This window comes from Podarcis filfolensis, assembly GCF_964270895.1.
Source record: "Podarcis filfolensis genome assembly, chromosome: 4".
Classification (NCBI taxonomy): Eukaryota; Metazoa; Chordata; class Lepidosauria; order Squamata; family Lacertidae; genus Podarcis; species Podarcis filfolensis.
The window spans coordinates 27,457,694-27,473,224 of NC_139607.1; the positions used below are offsets into that span (position 1 = coordinate 27,457,694).

The following is a 15,531-nucleotide window of genomic DNA, read 5'->3' on the forward strand; positions in this document are numbered from 1 at the left end:
TTAAGGTAGGTGCTGTTATTTTCACTGTTAACGTAAGCAATATAGGACTACTATGTTGAATTAAATATCTGTTTTTGAAATGGCAAGGAAAACTCTCAGTTTCTGAGTCAGTTTCTCCATGAATGCTATATAACACACCTTGTGATACCAATAAACACAAATCTTTCCAAAGTTTGACCATAGTCAACCCAGCTGCCATCAATTAAGTGGTTAATTTGAGGTCTGCACCTGTGTTAAGTGCAAGCTTTTGAGTTCCCCAGGGCTCTTCATCTGGGTAAATGGTGAACAGAGCAAGCAAGCGAGGGAGGGTGGAGAGGAAGAAAGTTTGCTGAGTTGAAGCCACAGAATCTTCATCATTTAGGAGACCTAAGATGGAAACAGCAAGAAGGTAAGAGACATTCAAATAACAATGTTATTTGGTAGGCAGGTTGCACCCAAGCCTTCTAGGAAGAAGCAACATATAATGGTTGATGCCCTGTATTTGAAAATAAAAATTCAGCTGCTAGCCAGATCCACCTCCACCTTTAGGCAAAACTCACAAGTTCCTTAATACAGTAGTGGAAAATAGGAATAAAGAGAAGCTAGGCGGCTTGTATATTAACGAAGTGGGAATTAACTATATTTCCTGGCCAGTTGTTTTTTGTTAGTGGTCACTCCCAACTGCACTGTTCCTGGGCACATCCTGTTTGTTCTGCTACATTTCATTGCTTTGCCCTGTAAACATTAGTGAGACACATTAATGCCTTCAGTACACCAGTCTCAGTTAATCTAGCATTTCCATGTTCCATATCTAGTAATACAAAAATTTAAAGTGGATAGGGAATTTGCTATACTTTATTTTGATAGGCTTCTGATGTCAAAACTCACGTTGTTAAACTAACTATGCATAGCATCACCAGCAGATGCTGCTCAACAGCCACTGTTTCATCGCTTCCTATTGCACAATCATTGCAAACTAGCAATGAAATGCCCTAGATATTTTTCTTCATTTTAATTAACAGTTTTATGTAATCTACATCCTAACCCTTTGTGTATTATTCATACATTTAAATGCTAAAATCAGTAGCTTCCTCTAGGCTTCGAGATGTATTTATGGATTGATTCAGTGCTTAAATCCAAAACACCTATGAATAAAAGATTGTTCTCTCGTCTCATGATATGGATGATCAATCAGGCTGGCAGGGCAAAAGCGTGCTGGATCCAGATGATTGTGGCCATTCAGCAGGAGGTCACTTGTAAAGAGCCTTGATGGGCCTGCCTGAGAAGGCAGTTGCAGAGCTTAGATGTGGCAGTTTAGAAGGTCATATTGCATATTCACACTAAACACACTAGTGTGAGGCAATTGTGGAAGAATTAGCCTCATATAAACAACATGCTTTAGTCTCCTTAATGTATGAATAGGTTAATACCATAGAGTAAGCTGTCTGGCCAGGCTCAGCCTATGTCACTTCCCCTCACTTTGGAAGGAAATGGCCACACTGGAGAGCCAGTGTGGTGTAGGATATCAAATACAAACTCTTCTTCTTTGGTTGGACTCAGCCTACATGTGAAGTCAGTGTGAGGAGGCCTGAGCTGGTTGCTCAGCTGCATGGCATTAGCCAGCTTATTTTTCAGACAAGAAAGGAGTCTGAAGCTAGGGTTTTACCATTTTGTAACCAAGCAACGTTTAATTGCCTGTGTATTGTTTCGGACGGCTGTATGGAAAAACACATGAATCTAACCTTTAACGAGGTTTGTAAGTAACCCATTTTACGTATAACTTAGTTTCATCTACCTGTGTGCTAGGGAAGTGGGATACTTTGGAGTTCAGTGAAAAAGCCACATTTTAAAAGGCTTGCAGCCTTTATTTCCACGTTTTTATTTGCTTCGTGTTTTGCTGCGTTTCTCTCACCAAAGAGTACTTGCCTCAGACTTGGGTCTTGGCTTCCAGGGTTTCCAACAATAAGCACCCTGACACGCACACCCCACTAAAAAGGGACTGTGGCTTCCTCCTTTGGTAAATGCAGCCTCTTCCCAATCTGATGCCAGGTGGGCCCCTCAGGAAGATCTCAGCATCTGGTAGGTTCCTGTGGGAATAAGTATCCCTTGAGATACACTGGTCCTAAGCCATGAGGAGCATTAAAAGCCAAAACCAAAACATTCAGCTGTGCTCAGGAGGTGGGCATAAAGTCAGTGCGGTGCTATTAAAAGGTGGCTTCACTGACTGTAACCTAAAATAATGGTGTTTAGCTGCTCAGAACACTAAATCCATTGCTGAAACCACTAGCCCCTATTCCCTCCTGACCTTCTCTGCTGTTGGGCATGTGAATAGATGCTAGGAGAGAGGATACATTCATTAGACATTATCCTTCCTTCCTTACATTTGTGAGTTCAGCAGAGTGCATCCCTTTGCAGCTTAAAAGATAGGCTAGTTTTAGCCTTTTTGGTTGAAATCATCCAGGATGCTTTAAGGCAGACTGGATTCTCCCAGTATTTCTGCCTTTAAACAATAATCAAACACACAGTCTTGTAAAAAATAGCAATAACATTTACTCACTCAGAGTTTCTGTTGCGGAATAACAGATACAGCAGCTTTGTTCAGGCAGGCTTAAAATGGCAGCCCAGTTACAAGGACGTACTTTAGTCTAGCTTAAGATGGGGTCTGAGCCGTAGGTCAGATTTAGCAGTGGTTCTCACCTTTTTTTGCTTGATGATGAAGTTGGAAGAGAAAGAGGAGAGGATGTGCCCAGGTAGGTAAGGACAATATATGTCGCTACACCCTCGCCTTGACAGGGAACAGTGGGAGAATATTTCAGAGGGTTCTCTCTAGCAAACATACAGAAAAACTCTGTAAGCTTTAGCTCCTGTCCCGTCCCTATCCAGCACTGTTGGTTTGTAAAGGTAAAGGTACCCCTGCCCATACGGGCCAGTCGTGTCCGACTCTAGGGTTGTGCGCCCATCTCACTTAAGAGGCCGGGGGCCAGCGCTGTCCGAGGACACTTCCGGGTCACGTGGCCAGCGTGATAAGCTGCATCTGGCGAGCCAGCGCAGCACACGGAAACACCGTTTACCTTCCCGCTAGTAAGCGGTCCCTATTTATCTACTTGCACCCGGGGATGCTTTCGAACTGCTAGGTTGGCAGGCGCTGGGACCGAGCAATGGGAGCTCACCCCGCCACGGGGATTCGAACTGCCGACCTGACGATCGGCAAGTCCTAGGCGCTGAGGTTTTACCCACAGCGCCACCCGCGTCCCTACTGTTGGTTTGACTGTATTGTAAATATCCCTGTCCTTTTGCCAGTTCTGAATTTTTCACGTAGAACGGGAGGAGGGCATCAGCCGGTGATTTACCTCAGGTAGCAAAATGTTTTGAACTGGCCCTGCTGTTGAGGGCCTGCTGTGATGAAAAGTGACGTAAATGAAAGCAAGGAAGGTCAGCTCAAATCAGCCATCCGATTCTCGCATCTGACAGTATAAACTGGAAGCTCCAAATCTCAGGCATTTAAGTCGGGAGCCGTTCTGTATCCCTCATGATGAGGTAATGGAGGGTCCCAGCAAGCAATTTCTTTTCTGCTCCATTTTGGAATAGATACTGGGTTGCTAGGCAACATTTTCCATGTAGTTTGCTCCTCATCAAGCGAACCAGATAAAAATCAAAACAATTTTTTTAACCTTCTCCTGGGTCAAGTTATTTTGGCAATGTGACAAGATAAATTAAGTTAGGGAAATCGTCCTCAAAGGGAGACTGCCTCAAGTTTAACCTGCCTAGGTCTCATCCAATTTATTTATAATCTGTCAATAAAATTCTTACTGCCTGATAATCTGTCGAAAGAAATGTTCAACAAAGGGGGGGGGGATTGAGACTAAGAGTGTAGAAAGGAAGATTGCTTGTTCTATTATATTCAAATAGATTATTGAATATTACTTTATTTCATATAAGCCATTCTGTTTTAAAGTTATGTTTTATTAGGACTTTCTGTATTGGATCAGATTATTATAAGGTGTGTGTTTTCTGTGTATTTTGTTGCCGTAAACTGCTTTGTGTATAGTAATATAGAAGGGTCATTTTACAAATTGAAATGAAGTGAAGATTGGCAATTAAATTTATAGGAAAGCAAGCCCCCCCTTTTTTAAAGGGGTCAATAACACTTTAACAGAAGGAGAATCTGTGCTGGCAAAAAATCTCCCTCTGTACAAATACTTACTTTGTAGGATCCCTGTATTGAAGTGGAGAGGTGTGTGAGTCTGGAAACTTAGTAATTATTATTATTATTATTTTATTTTATTTTATTTGTACCCCGCCCATCTGACTGGATTGTCCCAGCCACTCTGGGTGACTTTGAACACATATAAAAACATAATAAAACCTTAAACACATAACAACGCATATAGAATGTATCTATTTGAAGGAATATGCTGTATAAATGCTTCTGAGTTTTTATGAGGATATTTTTCTTAATTGCAAAATTTGTAGAAGTGAATTTGAGATTTGAAGAATTAGAAATGGAGAGAACCAAAATGGACAGAACCTGTACAGTGGTACCTTGCAAGACGAATGCCTCGCAAGACGAAAAACGCACAAGACGAAAAACGTGCAAGACGAAAGGGTTTTTCGTTTTTTGCGTTGCTTCACAAGACAATTTTCCCTATGGGCTTGCTTCGCAAGACGAAAACGTCTTGCGAGTTTGCTTCCTTTTTCTTAAAGCCGTTAATACCCAGCGAATCCGCGCTCCGCAAGACGAAAAAATCGCAAGACGACACAACTCGCGGAACGAATTAATTTCGTCTTGCGAGGCACCACTGTAGTTTATGCCCATTAGATTTTGTTCTGCCCTCTGGTCTTTGCCCTCCTCTTTGCAACATCCCTTCAGGTGTTTTAAGAGTCTTAACATGCCCACCTTCCCTTTTTCTCAGGTCCATTCTCCTGACCATTTTTGCCATTCAGGTTTTTATTTTCTTCCAGCGTCATATTTCCCCGCTCCCAACCCCTCTGAAATGATGAATGGGTGCTAATAGATGGGCCACAGGCCAGCTGAAGTGGCAAGCTGTGCTGTTTTGTGAGCATCTCGGCTGCGCATGCTACCGATGCAGGCCATTACTCACACAGTATGTCCCAGTTCAATGGCTGATCTAATTGACTTTTTTGTTTCACCTCCCAACTGAGCAAGGCAGTAATAAAACAACTCTGAAAGATGGATGCTGTATCCAGCGATGCAAAGGAAGGATGGATTCAGAATGCCAAGTGGTGGAGGAAGTTGAGGTTCTGGCGCCTTGGACCATTCTGAAGTTGCTCCTGCTTTTCCTTTCACAACAGCTCCAGGTTGTCTCCTTGAAAAAGGAGCAAGTTGTTTTAAGGCAGCTTTTGCCAACCCTGCTGCCCTCCAGATGTGTTGGGCTGATTAGGACAGATGGGAGTGGTAGTCCAAAATATCTAAAGTCCACCAAATCAGCAAAGGCTGCTCCAAGGCATTGAATCATCCCAGGTTCTTTGTCATTTTGAAAGAAACAATCTGCAGCTTTTGGAGACTTATTTTCTCCAAACGGACTACCGTATTTTTCGCTCTATAAGACGTACCAGACCATAAGACGCACCTAGTTTTTGGAGGAGGAAAATAAGAAAAAAAATATTCTGAATCTCAGAAGCCAGAACAGCAAGAGGGATGGCTGTGCAGTGAAAGCAGCAATCCCTCTTGCTGTTCTGGCTTCTGGGATAGCTGCGCAGCCTGCATTCACTCCATAAGACGCACACACATTTCCCCTTACTTTTTAGGAAGGAAAAAGTGAGTCTTACAGAGCAAAAAATACGGTACTTATTTTCTCCCTGCCCACCAAGCTAGAGAATATTCTGCTTGGTATATGGTCTGTTGTGCTTTTTTTTTTTAAAAAAAGAAAACACCATGAAATCTCTACAGTGGTACCTCTGCTTAAGTATTTAATTCGTCCAGAGGTCCATACTTAACCTGAAACTGTTCTTAACCTGAAGCACCACTTTAGCTAATGGGGCCTCCTGCTGCTGCCAGGAGCACAATTTCTGTTCTCATCCTGAAGCAAAGTTCTTAACCTGAAGCAGTATTTCTGGGTTAGTGGAGTCTGTAACCTGAAGCGTATGTAACCTGAGGTACCACTGTATTTGGGAAGGGCTGATGGACATGTGCAGTCGTCCCCCCCCCCCGGGGTAAATCTATATGTTTATTTATAGCCAGCAACTTTTTACCTCCCAAATGTGTGTAGCCAATGTTCATAGCTACCTCCAACCAACCCGCTGGGCATTCCTCAACTTGTTGACTCCCTCTGTGTAGGGCAGAAATAGCAATAGGTCTTCCAGTTTCCAGGCATCTGACTGAGCACATATTTTGGATGCCACAGACTATTGCCTTAAGCGTACACTTCCACACTCTGTTTTAAAAGGGACTTGGTGCTCCCACGCCCAGTGAGAAGGGAGTAGAAATTGATATAAGGGAAGAAAGGGCAACGGGCCGGCTGAAATGTGGAGAGTTGTGGAGGCTTACAGAGCGAACACAATAAGTAGCCAGTGCTAAAGACCTTCCATCTAGGTCAGCATGCAGCTCATGGCATAGAGCCATGGCTTATTTGAAGTGAATATTCGAGCGGTTTGGTTGTCGCCTGTGAGAAAATTGCATGTTTTTACTGCAGTGATTTAGAATATAGAAAGCCTAATCCTATCCCTCAGTGATTATTCTCAGTTGCAGGGATATATTCAAATAGGCAATCTCGCCCTGTGATTCAGGTTCTCCTTGATCACAGAACACAGAAAATAGGAAGTGGCTGTAAACTCAGGGCTGGCCTCCCCATGAGGCAAGGTGAGACGACTGCCTTAGGCGGCAGGATCCACAGGCGCCAACCTCTGTGGTGTGCTCCTTGGAGACTGGATTTGCAGCTGCCTCAGCATCCACCATGTTGCCTCCGCAGCGGCCTCTTTGTGAAAAGAAGGCTCTGCTGGTCTTCTTGTACCCTCAGGGGCGAAGTGGCAGGAGTTGGCCTCTGGGCCATAGCTGTCAACTTTTCTCTTTTCTTGCGAGGAATCCTATTCGGAATAAGGGAATTTCCCTTTAGAAAAGGGAAACGTTGACAGCTATGCTCTGGGCTCTTCTGGGCCGCTACATCCACCCGGTGCGATTTATGTGGGAATGTTCAGGGAGGCAGGAAAGGATATATTGTTTAATAATATCCTTCCTTACTTGCGCTAGCAAGTTCTATAACTTAGCAGAGTTTTACATTCCCCTTTTAAACGCACAGCGGGTAGCTGGTTTCAGGCTTGTTTAAGCCTCTCAATAACATTCCTGGTAAGTTCCCCTTTAATCCCTATAAAAAGAATGAACACGCCACAATCTTGTTTAAGATACATAAAAGTAGTTTACTCACATCATAGATCCCTGAAGGCAGACTTAGTTACATGTGGGTCTATCCCATATGGAGATAGTATCTTTGTCCTCCATTGGCTAAAAAGCTGCTGGTCCAACGATGAGGTCCAAAAAGAGAGAGAGATGGCTGCTTGCCTTGTCCTTTTGTGTTACCTGAACAAGTAAGGTCAAGCCCACCTCTAGTCACATGCAAAAGGAAAGATGCTCCAGCCCAGGAGCAAACAGTAAGTTTTCGACTGGCTGGAACAAACATCCCCTTTGTATGTCCACCCTAGGCAAAGAATGTTGTACTTGACTGCTACTTATTTTTCACACCCCACAATTTAGAGCAGGCCCTTTCTCTCTGCGAAGGCCTTTGCTTACTAGTTCAACCAGTGGGTAGGGTTGATTTGATTCTCTCTGTTCTCAATGTTGATCTTATACCCCCTCCCCCCCGATGTAGAGATCTTGATTCCCCCTTTCTTCCCTGGGGGGTGGACACCATTTTTGTGGCGTGCCTCGGGTACCAAAATGTATTGGGCCGGCCCTGCTTACACTGAAGCAGACCATTGGCCCATCAAGCTCACGATTGTCTACACTGATTGGTAGCTGCTGAGATCTTTCCCAACCCTACCTGCAAATGCTGGGGATTGAATCTGGGACATTTGGTATATAAAGCAGATGCTCCACCACTGAGCTAAGGCCCTTCCATTGGGGCTAAATATTTTAAAAACCAAATTGCGGGTATATGCCTTTGGAGGGCTAGGAACCTCACCCGTATTTCCCTTGCTGGCTGCAAGAAAAGCACAAGGCAGGGACATGGAAGGGAAGCAAGAGACTTCCGTGAACAACAGCCTAGGTGTATGATGTCTAAACTTGCCCTCCTTCTAATAATATCAAGATAGATTTCCTAAAGTACATTCTAAAAATAAATGGGAAAATTGAATTATGTTTATTAGGCTATGATGAACGTTTAAGTAGGGCATTAAAGGGAGGGGGGGAGAATGTTCAGGGTAGCATATTGGATTTGCCATAATTTTATTAAGTGAAAGGTAGCACTGGCAGGAAGCCCTCCTTCTGTTTGCAAAATCCACTGTGTGCAGCTGCTTGACATGCAGGAAGGACTATATGAAGGAAGGAAAACACAGGATTGGTTGTGTTTAACAAGGCTGGTAACGGGCGTGGAGAATGTTCATACGTTGGGAAAGCTATCTGTCTACACACCATACAATGGGGGAGTGGAAGAACAGCACCAAGGAGCAGAGCTTTTTCCAAAGGAGGAGTGATGGCATCATCAAGACTGCTTGGGTAATTGATGGGCCCTCCTTGTTCTTTTTGCCAAGTAAATGAGGTGATAATGAGGCCTTCAAGTCTGTTCCAAGGCAGATTAGGATAGAAGGGGCCAGAGGAGGAGGAAAATAATCATGCAGGGTTTCGTTGTCTTTGATGGAGTTCCTGCTCCATCATATCATAGAATTGTAGAGTTGGAAGGGACCACAAGGGTCATCTAGTCCAACTCACTGCAACTCAGGAATCTTTTGTCCCATGTGGGACTCGAACCCATGATCTTCAATTTAAAAGTCTCATGCTCTACCAGCTGAGCTATCACGCCAGCTGTTTAAATGATAGCACTTCTTTGCAAGATGGTTTGCACTTCTATTTAAAAGCTAAATTTGCATTTAAACTGGCTGAGGCTCTTTTCTTCAAATTCAGTGTGTTTTACTATTTGGGTCTTTGAGTGGTATTCAGCTAAAACCATCTATATCTTCCCCAAAACAAAAAAATATATGTAGATGCATCAAATTGTGCTTCTATAGTTTTGCCTAAAGAGCCTGATTTTATTTTAATTCACAGAAAGAGACTGAGCATTGATACCGTTCCAAGTTTCTAAGAGTTAAAGGAATTTGGGTCTCCCCCACCCCCTTCCTTACAGAAACATAACATTGTCAGAATTCTGAACTTTATTTTTTTTTAAATGATGCGTAGCATTCAACTAAGACTTACTCAAAGTGGACCCACTGCAGTTCATGAACATAACTTAGATCCATTTATTTAAATGAGTCTACTCTGAGTAAAAACTCAGTTGAATCCCACCCTGTGTGATCCAAAAGTAAATACCATTCAGTTATTTTGCTGCGTACTGTGCCTGATCTTCGGAGTGGGTGCGTGTGTTTGTGTCTTATTTCGATCATCACAGATCCCTGCACTCTTGGATTCCTTTTGGACCACGTCTGCTGTCACGATGACCTGCAGACTGGCCACAACACTAGAACAATGTAATATAGACAGATAGTTTTTCTGCCCATGCTGCATATTTCAAGCTAATCCCGAACACCTTTTTTTGTTTTTGTTTGTGCTGACGTTACAGAACACGATGAAAAACAGAAACGAGGTTCCCTGCTCTGTTCAGGGAGAGGTGGATTTGAGGCACAACACATAAAGCTTGATCTTTTTACGATGACAAGAAGTCCTCTTGATGTGAAAATGGGAAGGAAAGGCTCATCTGGACAGGACCATAATGACACTAAACTGAGTTTTGGTTCCCTTCAGTGTATGCCACAGTCTGTATTCTTAATTGAAACCGATGGCTCCCTGGGTAGCTGGGAGCCGCATGGCAGCTTTTTATTACACCCTCTTATTATCTTTGCTGTTACCTTGGAAAATGTAGTGTGCCTTCTATTGATATGGGAACAAACGTTGCATTATTCCTCCCTTTCCCGCAAAGCACTTTTGGGGGAGTTTAGGAAGAGAGTAGCATCTTGCAGTCGTCACCAGAGTTGTCAGGAAAAGGGGAAAATACTAATGGTGGGTTTTAAACAGGCGAAATAAGCCAAAATATGCATAATTTTCTAAAGGCAGCTGTCTTGAGGGGTTCATTCATCAAATGGAGGAGATTATAAAATATATGTGGTTTTTGCATATTCATTAAAGCCTCTGCTTTAGAAAGCCAGATAAGACTAATGGCAAAATAAATCACTTTGTATCCATTTAGTGATGGCACTTTATGACTAATGAACAATTGGGGAGTGGGGCGGGGGAGGGGGATGACCTTTGCTGAGATATTGTAGGCTTTGCTGTAGCAATGGTTCGCAAACACCACGGTTGTGCCTGAGTACATCATAATGGAAGGAAATCCATGACAGGATGCCAATTATGACATATACATTCCCTTAATTTACACCCAGCGCCCAGAGGAGTGCATGTTGCCCGGAAGGTCTGTGCATGGACAACTAAGATCCTTCTGTTATTTTGTGCAAAAGAGCCAACTGTATGTTGCGACTCAACATTCTGTACTAGATAATGTGTTTCTCCGTGGAGGAAAATGCCCAGACTGCTTACTGTGCAGATATTGATCATGTGCGCCACAATCTGGCTACAATCTCGTATGGCCTCTCTCTCTCTGAAGGCAAAGATTGGCAGGGACATCTCTGCACAATCCAATCGCCTGCCATGCTCGCCCAGTGCAAAAAAGGTTTCAAATTCCTTTTCCAGTTAAAACTGGTTATAAGTAAGCTCTTACATAAATAAAAAGGAGCTTTTCATGTTAACTGTAAACTCAAAAGAACAACGGGTTGGTGGGCTCACCTTAGCAGAAACACTGTTCCATATTATATATTGGAGAGTGGCACCTTTACTTACACGGTTATTTTTAAATGTTCTTGCTGCTGCCTTGAAAAAAAGACTGTAATAAATACTATAGGGCTTTCCCTACGAAGGCAGTATTAATAGCCCAGTGATAGCCCAGGAGTCAGTATTTGTAATAGAGACAGACAACCCTGCACCAACGTTAATTTGGAAATAAGTAAAAAAAAAAAAAAATTGTCCAGTAGCACCTTAGAGTCTAAGTTTGTTCTGGGTATAAGCTTTCAGATACACTGAAACAGAAGTCACCAGACCCTTATATATATAGTGGGAGGGTGGGGTGGGGTTTTTCTCAGAAGGGTAGTAGGAGATGGGGGATTGACTCAATGGGTATGGTAAACCTGTTAATTTGGAAAGGGTGGGTCGTTTTCTCTGCCTGCCTACCATTTCATGACACCTTGAACATTCACTTACTTGTTTCTGCTGAACCAAAAAAAAAAAAAAAAAGTAGGGACAGTTTGTAGCCACTATAATTTTTAGAAATGTCCGTGTTTGTTATTTACAATCTCTGCACCACGCTGTAAAGGTGACTGGGGTGAGAGGAAGGATGAAATTGTTTCCTTGGAGATTTCTTATGGGTTCGCTCAGGGCAAAACAAGAGTCTGTGCTGACTGGGATTTCAAATTGCGTTGTCTGTCTGGGTTCATGGTTCAGTAATGAGGTGAAGCAACTCATGACATGCACCTGTCCTTAACTTCCAGAGGGAGAAACACCCTCTCTTTTGCACCGCAGCAAAATTTTGGTTGTAGGTTTACATAGAGGTGCAGAGCTGTCTCCTTGCTAATTCAGCTTTAAAAAAATCACCTGATTTTGGGCTTATTCAGACTTGTGCTTGTCTCATACGTAGAAAGCATGGGTCCAAGCAGTTTTCCACTTGTCCCGGGCATGGGTCTGGGTAGTTTTGCCCTTTCCTTGCCACTTTCCCCAGGGAAAACCTGCTCTTCAGCGCTAAATTGGAGCAAGCGTCAGTCTGGATAAAATCCGATTGACGTTTGCTTTGATTCAGTGGTGAAGAGCAGGTTTTTCCTGGGGAAAAGAGTAAGTCTTGATGAGCCCTTAAAGAACAACCACTTGCCTTGGGATCACGAAGGATGTGCGAATAGGAAATGCTCAAACAGCAGTAGAGGCCACTGAAGGATTAGGTAGGACAAACCAAACATAAAGGAAACACACAGATGACCAATGGTTAAAAGACTCCCAAAGAAAAGAGGGATAGGCAGAAAGTGTTGTGCATTTTATCTAAAGACTTGGTGATTCCTCCATCCTCGGCTTCGATGGCATGCTTTACTTTTTTAAAAAAGTTTTTATTCAAGATTTTCGTGGGTTACAAAAGTACATACATCACCTCTGTTTTCAGATTATAAAGTCCTTTCTACAGATCAGTTATATTCAGTGTGAGACATTAATGTTGCCAGCATAAGGTTAGGGGAGAAGAGAGGTGGACGGGTATTAAACTTTCATTCTCTTACAAAGTGTATGTGCAAGGTTTTTGCGTCAGTGCCACGTGGGTAGGTTCTCTTTCTATTCATTTATTAGTTTTCATTGGCGGTGAGAGAGATTGGGGGGCCCAGGGGCCTGGCTGGTTGCCTTCAGTTGACTGCAGTGAGTTTTGTTTGCGTGTGAGAGAAGGGGGAGAGGTTGTTGGATCAAGTTAGCCATATTGATTTGTATGCTGTTGGTGGGTTCCTGTTGTTGTCTTGTTGGGCTGTGTGTGTAATAAAGGGGAGCCACACTAGGGTGAAGGCGTCCTCTTTTATATGTTCCTGTGCCAGTTTCAGTTTGTTGGTTAGCTTTTCTAGTAAGCATAGCTGTCAACCTTCCCTTTTTTTGCGGGAAATTCCCTTATTCCAGCGCCGTTTCCCGCTGCTTCCCGCTGCTATCCCGGATTGTTAGATATCCCGTAGACTGTCCCTGGGACTGGTGAGGCTGCTGATCCCTTATTTTCGAGGCTGCTGATCCCTTATTTTCAAATCTGAAAGTTGACAGCTATGTCTAGTAAGGCTGTTTCCCATACAGTTTGGTACTAGTAGTCCATGTTCACTGCTGACAGATCCCTCCAGCATCTAGCTAGGGTGCTTTTGGCTGCTGAGAATAGGTGGCCTATGAGCTCTTTGTAGTGTGAGTGCACATGGCATGCTTAACTTAGGGCCAAATTCCAGTATTTTGGTGCTTAAAAAAAAATACAGCAGTGGAGGAGGGGCGATGGTAGAGTTTGGGATCACAGCAGGTAGGGATTAGGAATATAAACAGAGCCTTCTTGCTGTGGTCCTGATGAAGAAGACTCCACTGTACCTGCCATTTGCATTTAGAAGAAAGCTTGGCAAAGTTATTTGCTTGTATACTAGGGATGCACCCATGTGCCTAAACCCATTCTGACATTCGTTCTCATCAGGTATTTTCCCTTCTGCCACACGTCTCTATTCCGTTTTGCTGCCCGGTGATGTGGAAATACACTTTATTTTTTACATGTATCGTAGCTCACAATGGGTGTATGTATCTATGCCATCAACAAATGTTTATGAATGAATTACTCTCCCCACATACAGATAGGTAGCCGTGTTGGTCTGCCATAGTCAAAACAAAAAAATTTTTTTCCTTCCAGTAGCACCTTAAAGACCAACTAAGTTAGTTCTTGGTATGAGCTTTCGTGTGCATGCACACTTCTTCAGATACACACTGTGTATCTGAAGAAGTGTGCATGCACACGAAAGCTCATACCAAGAACTAACTTAGTTTCTCCCCACATAGTTAATGTATTAACAGAGGGGTAGCCCTGTTAGTCTTTTTCAGCAAAAGCAACAGATAGTCCTATGAAACCTTAAAGACGAAGTTAACGGGGGGGGGGCGGGGAGTGTAGAAAATAACTCTGTTGTTATTCTATGTGTGATGGGGTGAGATCCTACCTTAGGACTGATACTAAGCTGGTAGCTGGTAGTGACCCTGTTATCGCTATAGGAAGAGGCAAGTCAAAATGTGTTTCTGCAAATTGATTTGACCGTATCTGTGAAAATACGCACCTGCTAATCTGAGAAGCCGAGTATGTCATGAGCACAGGATTTCTCAGTGCTCCTTGTGTACAGAAAGCAGATACGACAGACCAAGATTTAGAAATAACAGGATTAAAGAGGTGGGTACATTGTGATTTCTCGGGATTACCTTTCAAGTTTGCATATTGCTGGAATATGGGTAAAATTCCTCAACGCTTGTTTTGCTTCTTAAATGATGTGTAATAGAAAATGAAAACAGAATAATTTAGTCCAGTTTGTTTAAAATAATACAGAAAGGCTGACCTCTGTCATTGAACTGCTATGCACATTGATGATTTTTATGAACTGGAAGCCAATTCCACCTTCCCACATTATCAAATAACCTCATCAAAAGTTAAAATACCCTCCTCCCAACCCCACCTAAATTTGCATTTAGATTGTTTGGTGCCAACGTTCTCAATAAGATACTTTTCAGCTCTGTCAAACAAAACCTGATTGTCATTTAGCACAGTGGCAGTCGATTTACATTTCCATTAACGTAGATCCCAGACAATTATCGGAGGAAATAAAAAAAAGAAAAAGAATCTTATAAAAACCAGCTTTCTGTCTGCAGTTTTTATGGAGCCCGGGAGTCGATAAAGGGTCGCTCTTATCACCGTCGGTCCCGGGAATGGCCGTCACAAAGACGAGGCTCCTCTGAATGAAAGGAGTACCTAGAGGAGACACTGGTGATGATGCACAGGAAAGGAAGCTGAGCAGGATGTCAGTCTGCAGGAGAACTGGGTAGGCAAACACAGACAGGCTGAGAGAGGTTAGTCTAGGTCAAAGGGTGAGAGTGAAGGCCCTAAGGCGAGGGGAAAGGAGCTGGAAGAAGCTCAGACTCAAGATTGGGTACACAGCAGGAGGCAAGGGTGACAAGACCTTATAACGTATTGGCCCGAATATAAGCCGCTCCCTTAAAATTCCACAGGCACTCACACCTGTTCCGTTTTACTGTATAGTGGTACCTCGGGTTACATACGCTTCAGGTTACAGACTCTGCTAACCCAGAAATAGTACCTTGGGTTAAGAACTTTGCTTCAGGATGAGAACAGAAATCGTGCTCCAGCGGCACGGCAGCAGCAGGAGGCCCCATTAGCTAAAGTGGTGCTTCAGGTTAAGAACAGTTTCAGGTTAAGAACAGACCTTCGGAACAAATTAAGTACTTAACCCGAGGTACCACTGTATGTCTGTTTCAGCAGCGATACCGTAAAAGCCAATTTTTGTAAGGTCGTGAATTTAAGCCACACTTTTAAATTTTCATGGTCGGAATTTGGAAAAAAAAAAAAAAGGTGACGCTTATATTCAGACCGATACGCAAAGTGTCATGAACACACATTTTCTGCCCTGGGAATTATTTATTAATCTAATAGCCTGCCCTTCACCAGCTGGCCTCAGGGTGGGATACCACAATTTAACATTCAGAACTAAAAACAAACAAACCCACACAGTTAAAACATACTGCATTCACGGGAATAAGGTAGGTCTTGAAAATGCACCATGGAATAAATACCATGGAATGCA

The 15,531-nt window shown here is 43.1% G+C and overlaps 1 protein-coding gene across 1 annotated transcript in view; it reads left to right on the forward strand.

Annotated features, from left to right (window-relative positions):
* The first annotated feature begins 14,432 nt into the window (after window positions 1-14,432).
* The window catches only part of LOC310761251 (uncharacterized protein), a 29,965-nt gene continuing 28,866 nt past the window's right edge, over window positions 14,433-15,531 (forward strand). Inside the window, exon 1 of the mRNA XM_083611159.1 lies at window positions 14,433-14,779. The gene's annotated coding sequence lies outside the window, so the exon portion shown is untranslated. The remainder of the gene's footprint in view (window positions 14,780-15,531) is intronic.